This window comes from Grus americana, chromosome 5 (genome assembly GCF_028858705.1).
Source record: "Grus americana isolate bGruAme1 chromosome 5, bGruAme1.mat, whole genome shotgun sequence".
Classification (NCBI taxonomy): Eukaryota; Metazoa; Chordata; class Aves; order Gruiformes; family Gruidae; genus Grus; species Grus americana.
Window position 1 is genome coordinate 34,552,889 of NC_072856.1, and position 14,678 is coordinate 34,567,566.

General features: G+C 38.3%; 1 protein-coding gene across 17 annotated transcripts in view; it reads right to left on the bottom strand.

The window, feature by feature from the left end:
* Positions 1-14,678, bottom strand: part of GPHN (gephyrin) — a 292,089-nt gene that overhangs the window by 226,938 nt on the left and 50,473 nt on the right. The gene's annotated exons all lie outside the window — the stretch shown is intronic.

Genomic DNA, 14,678 nt, shown 5'->3' on the forward strand with positions numbered 1-14,678 from the left:
ACTAATCAAATCACTTGGGTTCTGTCAACATTCTCAAAACATTAGTTTCTTACATCTCGCCCACACAAAAATGGTTATTTCAACAGAAAGTCCATTCTGTTTCCTTCTTTGAGGATATCCTTCGAAGAATGTGTTGGGACTTAAAATACAGTCCTTGCTATGAGACTGGAAATGGAAATTAAATTTCTATCTTTTTTTTCTCCACTGTTTTTTGCAAGTTTAATAGGTTGAGTGTTATATGAGCATTGTTATAATTCTACATAGTGAATGACGTTTTACACATAAGGTTTTCACAAAGCAAAACAATTGTCCAAGACCCTCAGAAAACTGGTAGAAAAGAGGTGCATGAATACCAGGTTTGCGTCACAAGTAAAGACTCCCTGTTTCTGTCCTTAATTTCTCCTCCTTGTGTGCACAACTTTTACTTAGCTGAAATCTGCAAATCTAAGCAATTAACTCACAAAAAATATCTAAAGTGGCTCCAAAAACCTTTAAAACTTTTTATTTATTTTTTCCTTTTTTTAACAGAAACAAATTTAAATATTCTCCTAAACTTTCCACAGTTAAGGGCTACTTAATCATCTGCAATTCTGCTTCTCCAAAGTAATTTTCTTGTAAGATTTTTCTATTCTGTTTTCTAAACATCTAAACTAGAACAATGAATCATGACTGAAGTCTGCTAACATTTTTGTTGTAATTTTGTTTTTTTTAAAAAATGAAATATTTTTGGGAGAGCACTAAGATCCAAGGCTCTGATCCAAAATCTCTATAAGCTGTTCAGATTTCCATAGGATTAAAAATGTTGTCATAACATGTAAGGAAGAAATTCTTTACTGTGAGGGTGGTGAGGCACTGGAACAGGTTGCCCAGAGAGGTTGTGGATGCCCCATCCCTGGAAGTGTTCAAGGCCAGGTTGGATGGGGCTTTGGGCAACGTGGTCTAGTGGAGGGTGTCCCTGCCCATGGCAGGGGGGTTGGAACTAGATGATCTTTAAGGTCCCTTCCTACCCAAACCATTCTATGATTCTATGAAGAATTTCCTGTTTGAATAAACAAGAAAATTACCTCATAACAACACTATATCATAGAATCACAGAGTGTCTGAAGCTGGAAGAGACCTCTGGAGGTCATTTGATCCACCTGCCCTGCTCAAGCAGGGCCACCTAGAGCCACTTTCCCAGGACCTTGTCCAGATGGCTTTTGACTGTCTCCAAGGTGGGAGACGCCACTACCTCTCTGGGCAACCTATGCCAGTGCTCAGTCCTCCTCCCAGTAAAAATGTGTTTCCTGGTGCTCAGAGGGAATCTCCTGTGTTTCAGTTTGTGCCAATTGCCTCTAGTTCTGTCACTGGGCACCACTGAAAAGAGCCTGGCTCGGACTTCTTTGCACAGTCCCCTCAGATATTTATATACATCGAGCCTTCTCTTCTCCAGGCTACACAGTCCCAGCTCTTTCAGCCTTTCCTCACCTAAGAGATGCTCCAGTCCTGTAATCATCTTTGTGGCTCTTTGTTGGACGCTTTCCAGTTATGTCCATGTCTCTCTCATACTGGGGAGCCCAGAATTGAAAACTGCACACCAAGCGTGGCCTCAGCAGTGCTGAGTAGAGGGGAAGGATCACCTCCCTCAACCTGCTGGCAAAACTTTGCCCAATACAAAGAAGACTAATGGTATCTTGAGCTGTCACAAGGGCACACTGCTAGCTCATTTCAACTTTGTGTCCACCATGACCTCTGGGTCCTTTGTGTCAAGCTGCTTTCCAACTGGGTAGCCCTTAGCATGTCCTGGTCCCTGGGGTTGCTCCTCCCCAGCTGCAGGACTTTGCACTTCCCCTTGTTGAACTTCATGAGGTTCCTGCGTGCCCCTTTCTCCAGCTGGGGTCCCTCTGGATGGCAGCATGACCCTTTGGTGTATCAGCCAACTCATCTCAGTTTTGTGTCGTCTGCAAACTTGCTGAGGGTACACTCTGCCCCATTATCCAGATCATTAATTAATATGTTAAACAGGACTGGACCCAGTATTGAACTGTGAGGTACAATGTTAGTTAGTGGCCTCCAACTAGACTTCATGATCACTGGCTGTTCTACCAGTTTTCAGTCCAGTCATTTCATCATAGAAATTTATCATTGGCCAAGCAGGACTTCCCCTTGGTGAATCCATGCCGACTACTCCTGATGACTTTCTTGTCCTTCGTATGCCTGGAAATTTCAACTAAACCCTCTTCAGAGATCCCCTTCCAGGAAGTCAATGAAGTTTGAATACTAATGTACAAGATATACCTGTGAAGCTCCATCTTTAGAGCAGCCAAGTGAGAGAAGCATCATGCATTGTGATGCAGTGAGCAATCCTAATGCCATGCTCTGAATTTCAAAGGATAACATTTGGCAACAGGTAGCTGGGCTGCAGTATTTGTTCAAAGCCAACCAAAGTGTAAGGATTATAGACTTCTAACCAAGATTAGAAGCAAATGGGTATATTCATATTCAAGAAATCCATTTTCCAAAGACTGTTCCTTTACAGAGACTCTTTGTTGACTGCACCTCAGCTCTCCTGTGGTGACTTATAAGCCACCTCTCTGCTCTCTGCCTTGGCTTCCCACACCCTACTCCTTCCATGCTGTCTATTTTCAATGTACGCTCTTCCAGCGGAGATCATGTGCCATGAAAGTTTGTTCCTGATCTTAATTTGAACCACTAGGTGCTGCTGCAACACAGACAATAAATAATTACAGCATAAACTGTCCCATAAAATTATCTAGGACCTACACTGCATGTGACAAGACTGATCTTAGAGCAGTTCACAAGAACTCTTGGTAATGTCATCCTTTTGCCATGCTGCAACAGAAAATGAGCAGTTTCCAGCCTGGGGAGTGATCTTCTGTTTTCCTTGGACTACCAGCTTAATTCACTGATCTGTGATTCAAAGCCACACATGAAAATCGAGCATAGATCAGTCTGTCTGCCATTGTGCTCTCCTTCTAAGCTAAGTATATAATGGCCAGAAACATGCCAATGCTCACTCTCAGAATTGAAGTTTCCAGCAGAGCACACAGCATACTTGCTTGTCAAGGTAAAACATGGGTAGCCTGGCCATCAGCCAGGACCCTTCCTTTGCATCTCCAATCTCTGAGAAACCCTAGCTATCTCAACTCTTCCCTAATAGAAGATTTATAAGCATTACTAGCTTATCACAGTTCTCAGGACAAGGAGTCCCAGGATGAGTTCTTCTATTTGCTTCCCTCAGGCTGTATCAGGTATATCTGGCTGTTAGGAAGTTTTAAAATCTACTAACAAATGGAAACTGGGCAGCCACTACCAGACCAGTCTCTCCAAGAAAAGGATATGATTTGACAGAAACGTTATGACACTATTATAACAGGTAAGCAAATAAGATTTGTGAACAACAAACATAGTCGTAACTGTAAGACTGCTCACACAGACAATTCAAACTATTAGCTTTTAATTTCTGCTTCTCTTTTTGCCAGAGGAGTTGTATTCCAAATTGAATTTGAAATATACTGATGTCTTCTGTGGGAGAGAAATTATAGATATTAAGTTGACTCTTTCAGTTCCATAACACATAGTGCTTACACCTTCCTGCGGTCTGTTCTTCTCCAAACAAAAAATCCAAGAAGGGAAAGATTTCCATTCTATATAGTGAGTCACATTATCACCTCTTTTTAGAATGACAAATATAACACCACCAACTGTGAGAGCTGTTGCCTTAATCACAAATATTTCTAATGTCTTAAATAGTTGTCTGGGAGCATATAAACAGTTTACCAAAAAAGCCTGCCATATTCTAGCTGACTGTCACCAGTGTTAAATTCTTTTTATCATCCAGTTTTGACTGAATCCCTGGAGGTCCAGGAGTACTCCTAGTTTCCTCCTAACATCATGGACTACATAAATTTCTTTTTTAGGAGGGATTAAACTTTTCACTGCTGCAACCGCAAAACCCAAAATCATTCTTGAAGGAAAAGGAAAAACATTAGTGGATTTTGCTTTGAAACCTTCCCTCATATCCCAGTGAAAAAGCGCACAGTCACGTAACCATGCTGTCAAAGACCCTGTCAGCCTCCCTACAAGGAAGAGGAGGTAGGAAAACCAGTAGTGAAAGGCAGTTGACTGACTACATTCCGGTGCTGCAGAAACCTTTGGGTTTAGGTGACAGCTGAAACATCCTCTCATCTCTTCTGCTTCCAACAGGAATTATTCTGCACAGGAAGACTTGAAGTCAATTGTCATTTCTGGCTCTGTATCAATTTGTATCATTTAGTTTGATCATTTTACAATACAATCCAAACAACCTCACCCAGTAATTCAATTAATCTGTCAGCAGGGATCAATTGACCAGTCTGCAGAATCTGGCCTGCAGTTTTCTTCCCAGAACAGACAGGGAACAGTTGTTTCAACAATGACAGATGTAGCCTGAACAAATGAAAATTTCCTCCTGCATCCTCAGTCTGGCTCTTATGGCTGCTGAAGAAGGACCATGCTTTCAGTGGAGATACCTACCCTTTTCTTCTGTATTTCATTTCTGACGCAAATTTGTCTGGCATTTGCTTATATAGACTTCTGATCCACAGTATATCTCTTCTAAAGGAACCCTGGAGAGGAATTTGGTAATATTGATCCAGGAGGACTTGACTACCATGCTCAGTATAACTGTCACCTGTCTGGTTTGGGGTTTGGAGTTGAGCTTTTTTCCAAAAAAAATATGGGACGAAATAAACAATGGTGACCTGAAGTAGAGTTTATTTCCTAAGGCTTTAAAAAAAGGCTTACCACAACTTAACTTTTTAAGTTTCTTTTTCTTAGCCACATCGCATTGACAGTCTACAGTTATCTCACAATCAACACATACTCCTCAAATTCATTCTTCTCCACCATTTTCAGCTGACAGAAGAAATTCATTACAATATTTTTCTAGATATGAAGTACACAAACTTGCATTGTAACACCTTAACATTTTATGTCAGTCCAGACTCACTTTCTTTTACATAATATTTGACTTATATCAGTGATGTTTCCTAGCTATTATTGCCCCAATGACAATACTATTATTAGGTAGAACTGGAAGGATATTCCTCCAATGTTCCAATAAGCCCGTTCTCTTCTATTTGTGTCATGTTTAAATAGTTTTCTATAGGACAAGATAAATCTTACAAACACATTGAGTCATCATATAAACTTTAAGTTTTGTATTCAACCATTGTAAAGACACTGTAACCAAGGAGTTCTGTAGGATAAGTGGCAGTGGTCTAAACCTGACCAATTTAACTAAGTTCCCATGTACTACTATTACTACTTGTTTGACTGAAGATCAGCCAAATGATCTACTTAATGAAACGAAGTTTAGCCTTAGCAAAATCTACTTGTCAATGCTGAATTTCATGCTACTTTTGTTTGCCTCCCTATTTTGAATTATTCTTTCATTAATATTTGAAGACTACTGCCCTTTGGTCAAACTAAAATGCCTTGTAATTCCACCCCTACCTAAAGATAGGCATAAAAATTTGCTATTTTGTAGTTATATGGCAGTCTGCCCAACTTATTTAAAGTCCCTGCTACCTACTTACAAGACTGGACTATGCAGAAAAAGGATTCTTTTTCTACTCCACTTCAAAAGAAACTCCTGGGATAAAATTCATATGCTTAGGCTGCAGACTGCAATCAACATTTGGGTCATAAGTGTCTCTTTCATGATCTTCTTTATTTTTGTTTAATATGGTAAGCTTCTACATGTGAATCAAAACACTGCAATAATGCAGAAGAGCTCGATCAGAGAAGAATTCGCTTCCTGGGAGCATTTGTTTCTATCCTTGCCACCAACTTGGTGCAAACCACTGGGCCAAGTCTCTTCTGCATGTGGTGCCTGACATGAGCATCCCTGTAAACCAGTCCCAAAGGGCCATGCACTTCCAACAGCTACAGTCATCAAGGCACACTGAAGAAATTAAATACACTATTCATATGAAGAATTTAGAAAACTAGGAGGTCTCAAAGCAGACATCAAAATAGCATGACACTTTTGACCAGATAAACTTTAAATCTCTATTCCTCTGTTTGCCATTTGTGGAAAGGAATAACACTTCCCTACATCAGAGAAGATAAATATATCCCACTTTCAAACAAACTGATATGCTGAGATCACGAATTATAGGAAACTTGGCAGCAAAATTAGTTACTTTTTATCCATTGTACTCCTGGGATGGTAAAGGCAGCTTACTGCTCACAAAAAATGATGAAGTTATAAAGAAACGCATAACTACATATTTATAGCATTGATGAATGAAGTTCCCCATAGGAAAGGAAAAAAAATTTATGATTACAGACTAACATGATGTTCAGGCTTAAGCAGACAGGCATTTTAAATCCAGGCTCTTTGATGTGCTGAGGTTTCTAACCTCTACAACATTTAACATAGTTTTGAAATGCATAATTAAAGGCTGAATAAGGTCCCTAGATTCAGTAATACGTGGTAGAAGTGCATGTTTTACAGTATAAATTTTTTTTTCTCTAGTTAAGGAAATATACTCTGTATTATCTTTTGAGATTATAAATGGAAAGGAAGACAAAGAAGCCTTACTGGTTTTGACTAACATTCTTCTAGGTAACTATATTTCTGGCAGCTACCATGATTTTACTTTTATGGATACTCCTTGTAAGATGTTCTATAGCAGCAGACACTTTCATTTTGTCCTGAAGAAAACTGGAATTTCATATTCAATTTCACATTATCTGTACAGAACTGGATTCCGCTTTAGAAATAAACTAACATGAATTTTGGAAAGGAAGGAGAACAAGATTGTGGGTAGTCTTAGTACAAAAAAAAATCCCCTTCACAGTTTACAAAAGACAGTTGAATGAACAGCAAAGGGGGGGGAAATCTAAATGAAAAGTGTTTGCTAAACACCTGTTATCTATCACCATACTATTATTTTCCTCATATACCTACGCATCTATTAGAACGATTATTAGCAATATTCATTTCCTGGAGTACAAATTTTCTAAGTACCTATCCATGTCTTAAAAGAGATGTTCATATCAAAAGAACAACAATTAAAAGCTATTGTTACAAACAGGTGAAAACATGTTCCCTATTGCCTTCCTAAATGTTTTCCTAACAGCACCCACCAGAATCTTTTGTTCCAGAGCAACTCTGCTTATCAGCTCCAGTCACTGTCACTAGCAACTTTGTGCAGCTCTACTTTTATCTCATGCACACAATCCTGGAAAACAGTACTGCAAGGGCGAACACTGCAAGAGCTGTGCAGTATTCTTGTTTTAAGGACTGCCACATCAGGATGTCCCACAAACAAAACATATTGTCTTGTCACTCTCATCACAAGCCAAAGTAAACCATTTACTTGCAATATTCCAAATAAAAATATCCCCAATCCCAAGGGTTACAAACAGAGATTAACAGAAAATCTAAAAAGATGTTCACATCTCTGACGTAAAGTCGGATTTAAGATTGTTCTTAATCTTAAAGCAAGTCTCATTCTCTGCACAATGAGTCAGATGTCAAGACGCTTCCCATCCACAAGCCTTTCTTATGCAAGACTTGCACCCTTAGGTTAGCTAAGAAAAGGATTTGGGGGATTGTGATAAAAACACACGTTTCTTTTCTGTTTCATTTGGATTCAAATCCTCATTCTCTTTGTTCCATCAAGATTACCAATCGACAGCTTTTTTAGAAAGCAGTTTCAAAACTCCTCTCCTGGATTACTGGCTGACTCAAGAATTCTGGAAAGAATAATAACCTTTTGGAAGTCTAGAGGCAATTGCCTCCTGTCCTGACAGCAATCAGAACCTTTTAATAAATATCTTCACACCCAACTAGACACAACTATAAGCAAATGGTGGCTTTAGAGTGAAAGAAAACAGTTTTCTTGTCTACTACGGTAATACTAAAATCTCAGTGTAAAGTTCTTCAGTGTTACATTTCCTAAAATTTGATATATTTCATATTTGTATTTCATACAAAACCTTGCATAAATTAATAACCACACTTTATACAAACCTACAGGTAGGATTAATGTATCCAGTTTACCACTGGATTTTGATTTGGGCCAATTATAACCACTTTACAACTCTGACACAGTAAGAAAGCAATTGTAAGAGGTTCAACTTATCTTATGCCTTCATTCTGGAAGATGCTGTTTACAATCCTGAAGGGAAGCACTTGTTGAAACAGCGGAGGTATACACGTTTCCCACTGCATGAGATGGATCAGGGTTGCCACTTACTGGAACTTCCATCAAATTCAGCTCTTGATAACACAATGCTAAAAAGTCAGATGCTGCCTATGAAGGAATACTAGGCTGATCACATACTGACAGGATGAATGCTTAAAATAATTTATCATGAATCTTGACATCCTCCTTTCCAGTTATATACCTGTGTCGTGGTTTAATCCGGTGTGCAGCTAAAACAACCACACAGCCATTCGCTTACTCCTCCTCTCCCAGTGGGATTGGGGAGAGAATCGGAGGCGGGGCGGGGGGGGGGAAACCAACCCACAACTCATAGGTTGAGATAAAGACAGTTTAATAGGACAGAAAAGAAAAAAAAAAAGGAAAAAAGAAAAAAAAATATACAAAACAAGTGATGAACAGCACAATTGCTCACCACCCGTAGTCGATGCCCTGCAAGACCCCGAGCTGCCCTGTCTCCTGGCCCACACCCAATTACATACGGAGAATGATGTCATAAGGTATGGAATATCCCTTTGGCCAGTTTAGGTCAGCTGTCCTGGCTCTGTCCCCTCCCAGCTTCTTGGACATCCTCTGCCTTGCCATTGGCAGGCCAGTATGAGAAGCTGAAAAGTCCTTGACTGCTTGGCAACTACCAAAACCATCAGTGCGTTATCAACATTATTCTCATCCTAAATCCAAAACACCACCAGCTGCTAGGATGAAAATTAATCCTATCACTGCCAAAATCAGGACAACCTGCTCAGTTCTTCTTTAAATACCTAATAAATATATGTAATCATTGTGTAGTTGAAGACCTCCTCTTGGCTTTATTAACTGATCAGGAAGAACAAGATGGCATCGTGAAAATAACAATCTCCCACTGACCAGACACCACAGGCTGCAGAATCAGCTCCATATGCAGGAACAATTCCTTCTCAGAACTTCTCAATAACAATAGGACATATTCTCTATTTCAAAATATTTGCCTATATTGAGATAGTTGAAATCTGGAAAGCAGATTTAGTTTAGGACTGCACATACAATTCATAATCACAAGGAACCTGGATACACAAAATAGTCTTTTGCTTCCCAAGCTAGGACAGCTGGATATACTACCCTTTAGCTTTACCCTTCACTATCCTTTTAGCTCTCCCATTGCAAGCATATGGTTTTGTGCTACTGGTTAATTATTCATTGGAGCACATGCTAAGAGAGGCTAACTAATGGCAATCCCTCCTATCCTGAGCTGCTGGACTTCCAGTCCCTATTCCAAGTATTTATTTTCACAAAACCCCCAAACTTTTATATATAAAGATAATTAAATCTTTAAATTATAGAATTTTACTTTTATTATATATATAATTTATATGGTTTTTATTTCTTTTCCTGTAATTCCGAAACTTGTCTCCAAGAAGCACAGTTCAATTAAAATATCAAATTCCTCAACTGAATAGTTTTTCAATTCAGGATACTTTCCTATCTGCGTTAGCACAAAGGCTCTGCCTCATCAACACCATCACATCCTCCTGGCGTCCAGTCTTTTTAATATGGAAGACAAAACCAATAATTAGATCCCTAGCAAAATTTCATGGTTTAAAAAGTTAATGTTATTACAGAATCGCTAATAAGTATTCATTGAAGCTAAATGACAATACTATTTTTGGTTTTAATAATTTGCTGAATGGTTGGAAACAGGATACACTGAAAAAACCCAAACATAAAAACCACACAGATGCAAAAATTCTCATACTCCTTCTTTCTAGAGCACATCTTAAATGCAAATAATATATTTAAACCAATTTCAAACTCAGCCAATTCAGCCAATTTAACAAGCAGGAAAAAGAAATGAGAATGTGGGTTTTGATAAAGCAGCTGGCATTTGCTTCAGAAATAGCAAAACTATGTGTAAGGAAACAAAATTAACTTTGTTCCTCAAAATAGCTTCCTGCTATCAGACAGGTAGATCATAATGTACAACACATAAAACATTCTAGATGGAAAGAACACAGGGAGATTTACAAAAAAGTTATTCCCCCCACTCCCCACCTTGAATGTGCTGAATTCAGGAAAGGGTATGTGTGCTGGGGAGAGATATCAACTTCCTAATTTGAGAAATTATTTAAAAAACAAAAGAGAAAATACTATCTTGTCAGTAACTAAGATTTAAGTAGTTTATTGGGGGGGTTTAAAATGTTATATATAAATTGGACATCCTAGTTATTAAACCCAGATATTTATGATGAGCTTTTCACTGGTCTAACCATAGCTTTATGCCAAATTTAGTTTTAGCTACCTTAAAATACTAGATTAAGGGTGTGATCCCTCTCTTGAATCACCCAAGGAGAGTTAGATAGCAGATTTCCTTCCAAGTTTAAGTTTATGTAAATAGCGCATCAACTACATGCAACTGTTTCTCCTGGGTAGGTTAAGCCTTAAAGGACGAAGTAGGAAAAAGGAAAAACATGGATTTTAAATTAAAAACTACATTCTCGGGAGTATATTTCAAGAAGATTCAAGTTCCCCTTCACCAAATGGAACTGTATCTTCACCTGTAAATTGACTGAAGATTTTATCTCTCCTTTTCACATTCATCTTTATTATGGCTTGTTCTTGCTTTTCAAATGTTTGGCCATGCAAACCAGACATATTTGTAGGAGCAGAGCACTTCTGATGGAGAGCAGTTATCTTGAAACAAGTGCTGCATCATTTGTGCCTTGTTCTTGTACCTATTATTCCAGCCAACATATAGTTAAATAATAGTTTACTTTTACATTTAAAAATGCTAAGATTTTTAACACTGCATGGATAGAAAACATCCTGGAAAAAAGCACTGCAAAAAGAAAAAAATCCCCACAAATGAGGGAAGAATATGAAGTAGCTCCCTAGCTAATCCTGCATGTCATCTCTTCGTTGTCTGTCACAGTGTTGTAACTGAACAGAATGAAGGATCATTACCTGCTATTGCAGGGGGAAGAAAAAAAGAAATCAATTGCTGTTGCTAAATGAACTGTACTGAGAATAGTATGATAATGATAGTGATAACTTTTTGTAATTCTTCTTTAACGTCAGATCAAGAGCATTCCGTAATATCAATGCCATCACTGTTCCCCATGCATTTAAATAAGCTTACATTAAGAACACAAGAGTGAGTGTGCCGGGTCAGACAAATGTCTGTTGAGCTCAGGCTCTCTTACAGTGGCAAATGGAAGACGCCCAAGAAGCATTAAGCCAAGCATGTAGTAATAATTCTACAGAACGCTGTATCAGGCCCAAACTTTTCAGAGGCTCCGAAGACCTGAAAAAGTATTTATCCTTATTTTCTCCAGTGAATGCTTCTTTCATTAAGTTCATGAACATAAAACATTTAGTATCCACAACACTGTACAGCAAGAATTTACATACTACATTGTATGTGAAGAACCATCCCCATTTGTTTGAGCATGCTAAATGCTTGTTTTATTTGATTGTCCCTACTTCTCAAAGTGAAAAGGGTCTCGCAAGTCGGGCAGAGCAATGACCTCCCCAACACAGGGTGCAGTCCCATAGTACCCAATTTAGAGCAGAGCATGTCTGTTGACAGCAACCAGGGTCAGCCACAATCCAGCTATCCATATCTAGCCCAGCTAGCCTTAACTACAGGCAGCCAGGCCTGGAGTGGGTGCAGAAGTGGTTGCAGAACCTGTTCCTACAGCCAGGGCTCTGACACCAGAAGCAGCAGCAAGACCACTTTCCTGTGTATCTGAGAAATCATCAGAAAACATTATACTAAATTGGCAGCCTGTAATAAAATGATTATAGTCCAAAGAAGCCAGGAGAACATAATTAGTATGCATGGTTTTGAATGCTGAACTAAAAGAGTGATTATTTAAACACTGGAAATTACAATTTCTTTTATTTCATTTATTTAAATTAAAACTTGCATCTTCCGTGAGAGTTAGGAGTAGAAATTCTTATATAGGTGACCCAAACATGCTTTCCAAATGCTACAAATAGAAACCTGAAACACCTGGTAGAAGATTGAGCATCTTCTAGGAAAACTAGAGGATAATTAATCCTCAAAGCCCATGATACGAAAAAGCAGAAACTCCCCGAGACCCCAGATACGCAGAGGGATAGACACCATGGTTAGGCTTCCTGCAAAAACATCCAGGACAAAGCAACTTGCATCACAGATGGAGTAACACTTTCCTCAATCATCTACACCATGAATTTACTTCTGGTAACAGCATCATCAAAGAACTGCAGTGAGAAAACACCAGGTGAATTAAGCTGCAACATGAGATTACATTCAGTCCACATGTTTTATGGTCACCTTCACCACATCACTTCCAAGCAACAATGCTAAAGCAAGCATGTGCAGCAAACCAATGACAGGAAGCTTTTTTGCTCCCCAGAAGGAAATCACTTCATTGCTCACAATATTTCAAAAGCATTAGCATTTTTCTTAGTCCTTCCAATATTCATCTCCATACAGTAAGCAAGGCTAACCTACAGAGATGGGAAAAATAAAGCTAAAAATATCCTGTTTGAATTGTAAAGTCAGAGAGAAAACTGGAGGAAGTATTTGACATTGCCCAACAAAATCAAAGTAGTTTTCACTTAAACCAAAGCAGTATTCTGAGCTTCAGATATTCAGGCAATTTTTGAAGAGGAATTTCAAAAAGTAAAGGCAGTGACTAGATTTTCCTCCCATGCACAGCTGGCAGCAGATAAAATACATAAAGGTGCTTAAGAAAGAATCTCACAGTTAAGTAGTAAACAACCAGTAAGGTGGCACAGACAACATGGGCATCAGTATCAGAATAAATTACAACTGAAGGAAGCAGGAACCCCAAATCTACTATGAAAGAATAGGTAAATAAGATGATTTTGCTTGTACAGCGATATGCTTCAGAAATGTTTGGTTTCCTCAACATAATACTTTTGAAAGTCTGATTATCTTTTTTTTTTGCTAGATATTATGAAAAATATAACAATAAGCTAGAAATAGCCTGCCTTCATTTTAGAAATTTAGAATGTGAGCTGTAATTTTGGTTTCTGCTTAAATAACCTGTGACTTTTTGTAATAATTTTAGTGAAACTGGTCATCAGTCAAGCCTAGCAACAGTAACATGCTAATCAAATATTATCCAAACTCTCTCTTACCTGTCAAAACTTGACTGGGCAGCCACAGAAATATTAGAGACACTGGGTTATTAGTTTAGACAAAGGAGTCAGTTCATCAGTAATGAAGTATTTTAAAAACTGTCAGCATAAAGATAATAGTTACAGATAAGCAAAGGAAAGGCAAAAGTTCAGAAAGCAGAAAATTATCAGATATAGAGAGCTCATGGACAAGAAAGGGCTTGAAATTTCACAGAAGAGAGGCCAGAGTTTTTGAGCAAATTGCTTTGTAGAATTTCATTTAGAATTTGCAATACCTAAACAACTGCTAGTGAAATTTTGCAGGATAACTGACGGACTTCTGATTAGTGAAAAAGCTAAAAGGAAGTTAGTTCCTTTACGTGAAAGAGGAAAATGTGAGCCAGAATGGAACAGTACATTTGGGATTTTTTTTTTCCTGGTTTAAGTGTTTTACAAAGATACTGAATAGCAAAGCCTCAAGTATGAAGTAATTTATAAACATAAGACCATCAGTCTTCTTACTTATCCTGTAGGGAAAGGTAAAAAGTATGAAAGGATGACAGAAGGTGAACAACTGAGTTTCCTTAACAAAGAATACTAAGCATTAAGCATGATGGTATTTTCTTCCTCTAAAATGCGAACAGTTGTTACATTCCAAGCAGCTACTAAGAGCAGTTTGATAGCATACACTTTTTCCTGGTGTGAATGGCTAGTAGCGCAGTTTGCAACTGCCATGCTGTGCTAGGAAACATACCAAGCATATATGCAGTTCTATCACCAAAACCACGCTTTTGCCAACACAGTGAAATTTATTTTATAGAAGTAAATGAGAAAAATGGTTTAGGTGGCATAAAATGCATCAAAACTGGGGGAATTTTCCTCGTGCAATCTGTCACAAAAATCTTACTGCTTTTTCTACAACTCTTGTACCACAAAGGAACTTCAGATCAAGTTTACTGAACCTGATGTACATTCCCTAAGCTGAGGAAAGATGAAACAGAAAAATAAATAACATATAACAACTCATCCAAAGACAGGAGAGCAAAGTAATAGAATGCTCCTGCAATTATATACGTTGCAGAGTTTGCTTAATGTCCACAGATTATCACTTTTTTGTTGCTGTGAAGTTTTAATGCAAGACTTTTCTTTATACACCATTTATGGACAGGCAGCTGTTATGTGAATTTTAATTCAACTCACTTTTGAGAGAAACACAGTTAAAGCAGTTGTGCTTCTCACCACAATCAGGAAGTATGTGAGTCAGTCAGATTGAAACATTTAAATTACTTGTTTGAGGTCTGCTACTTGCCAAGCACAACTCCCACCCTTTCTACACCAGCCTAAGAATGACGG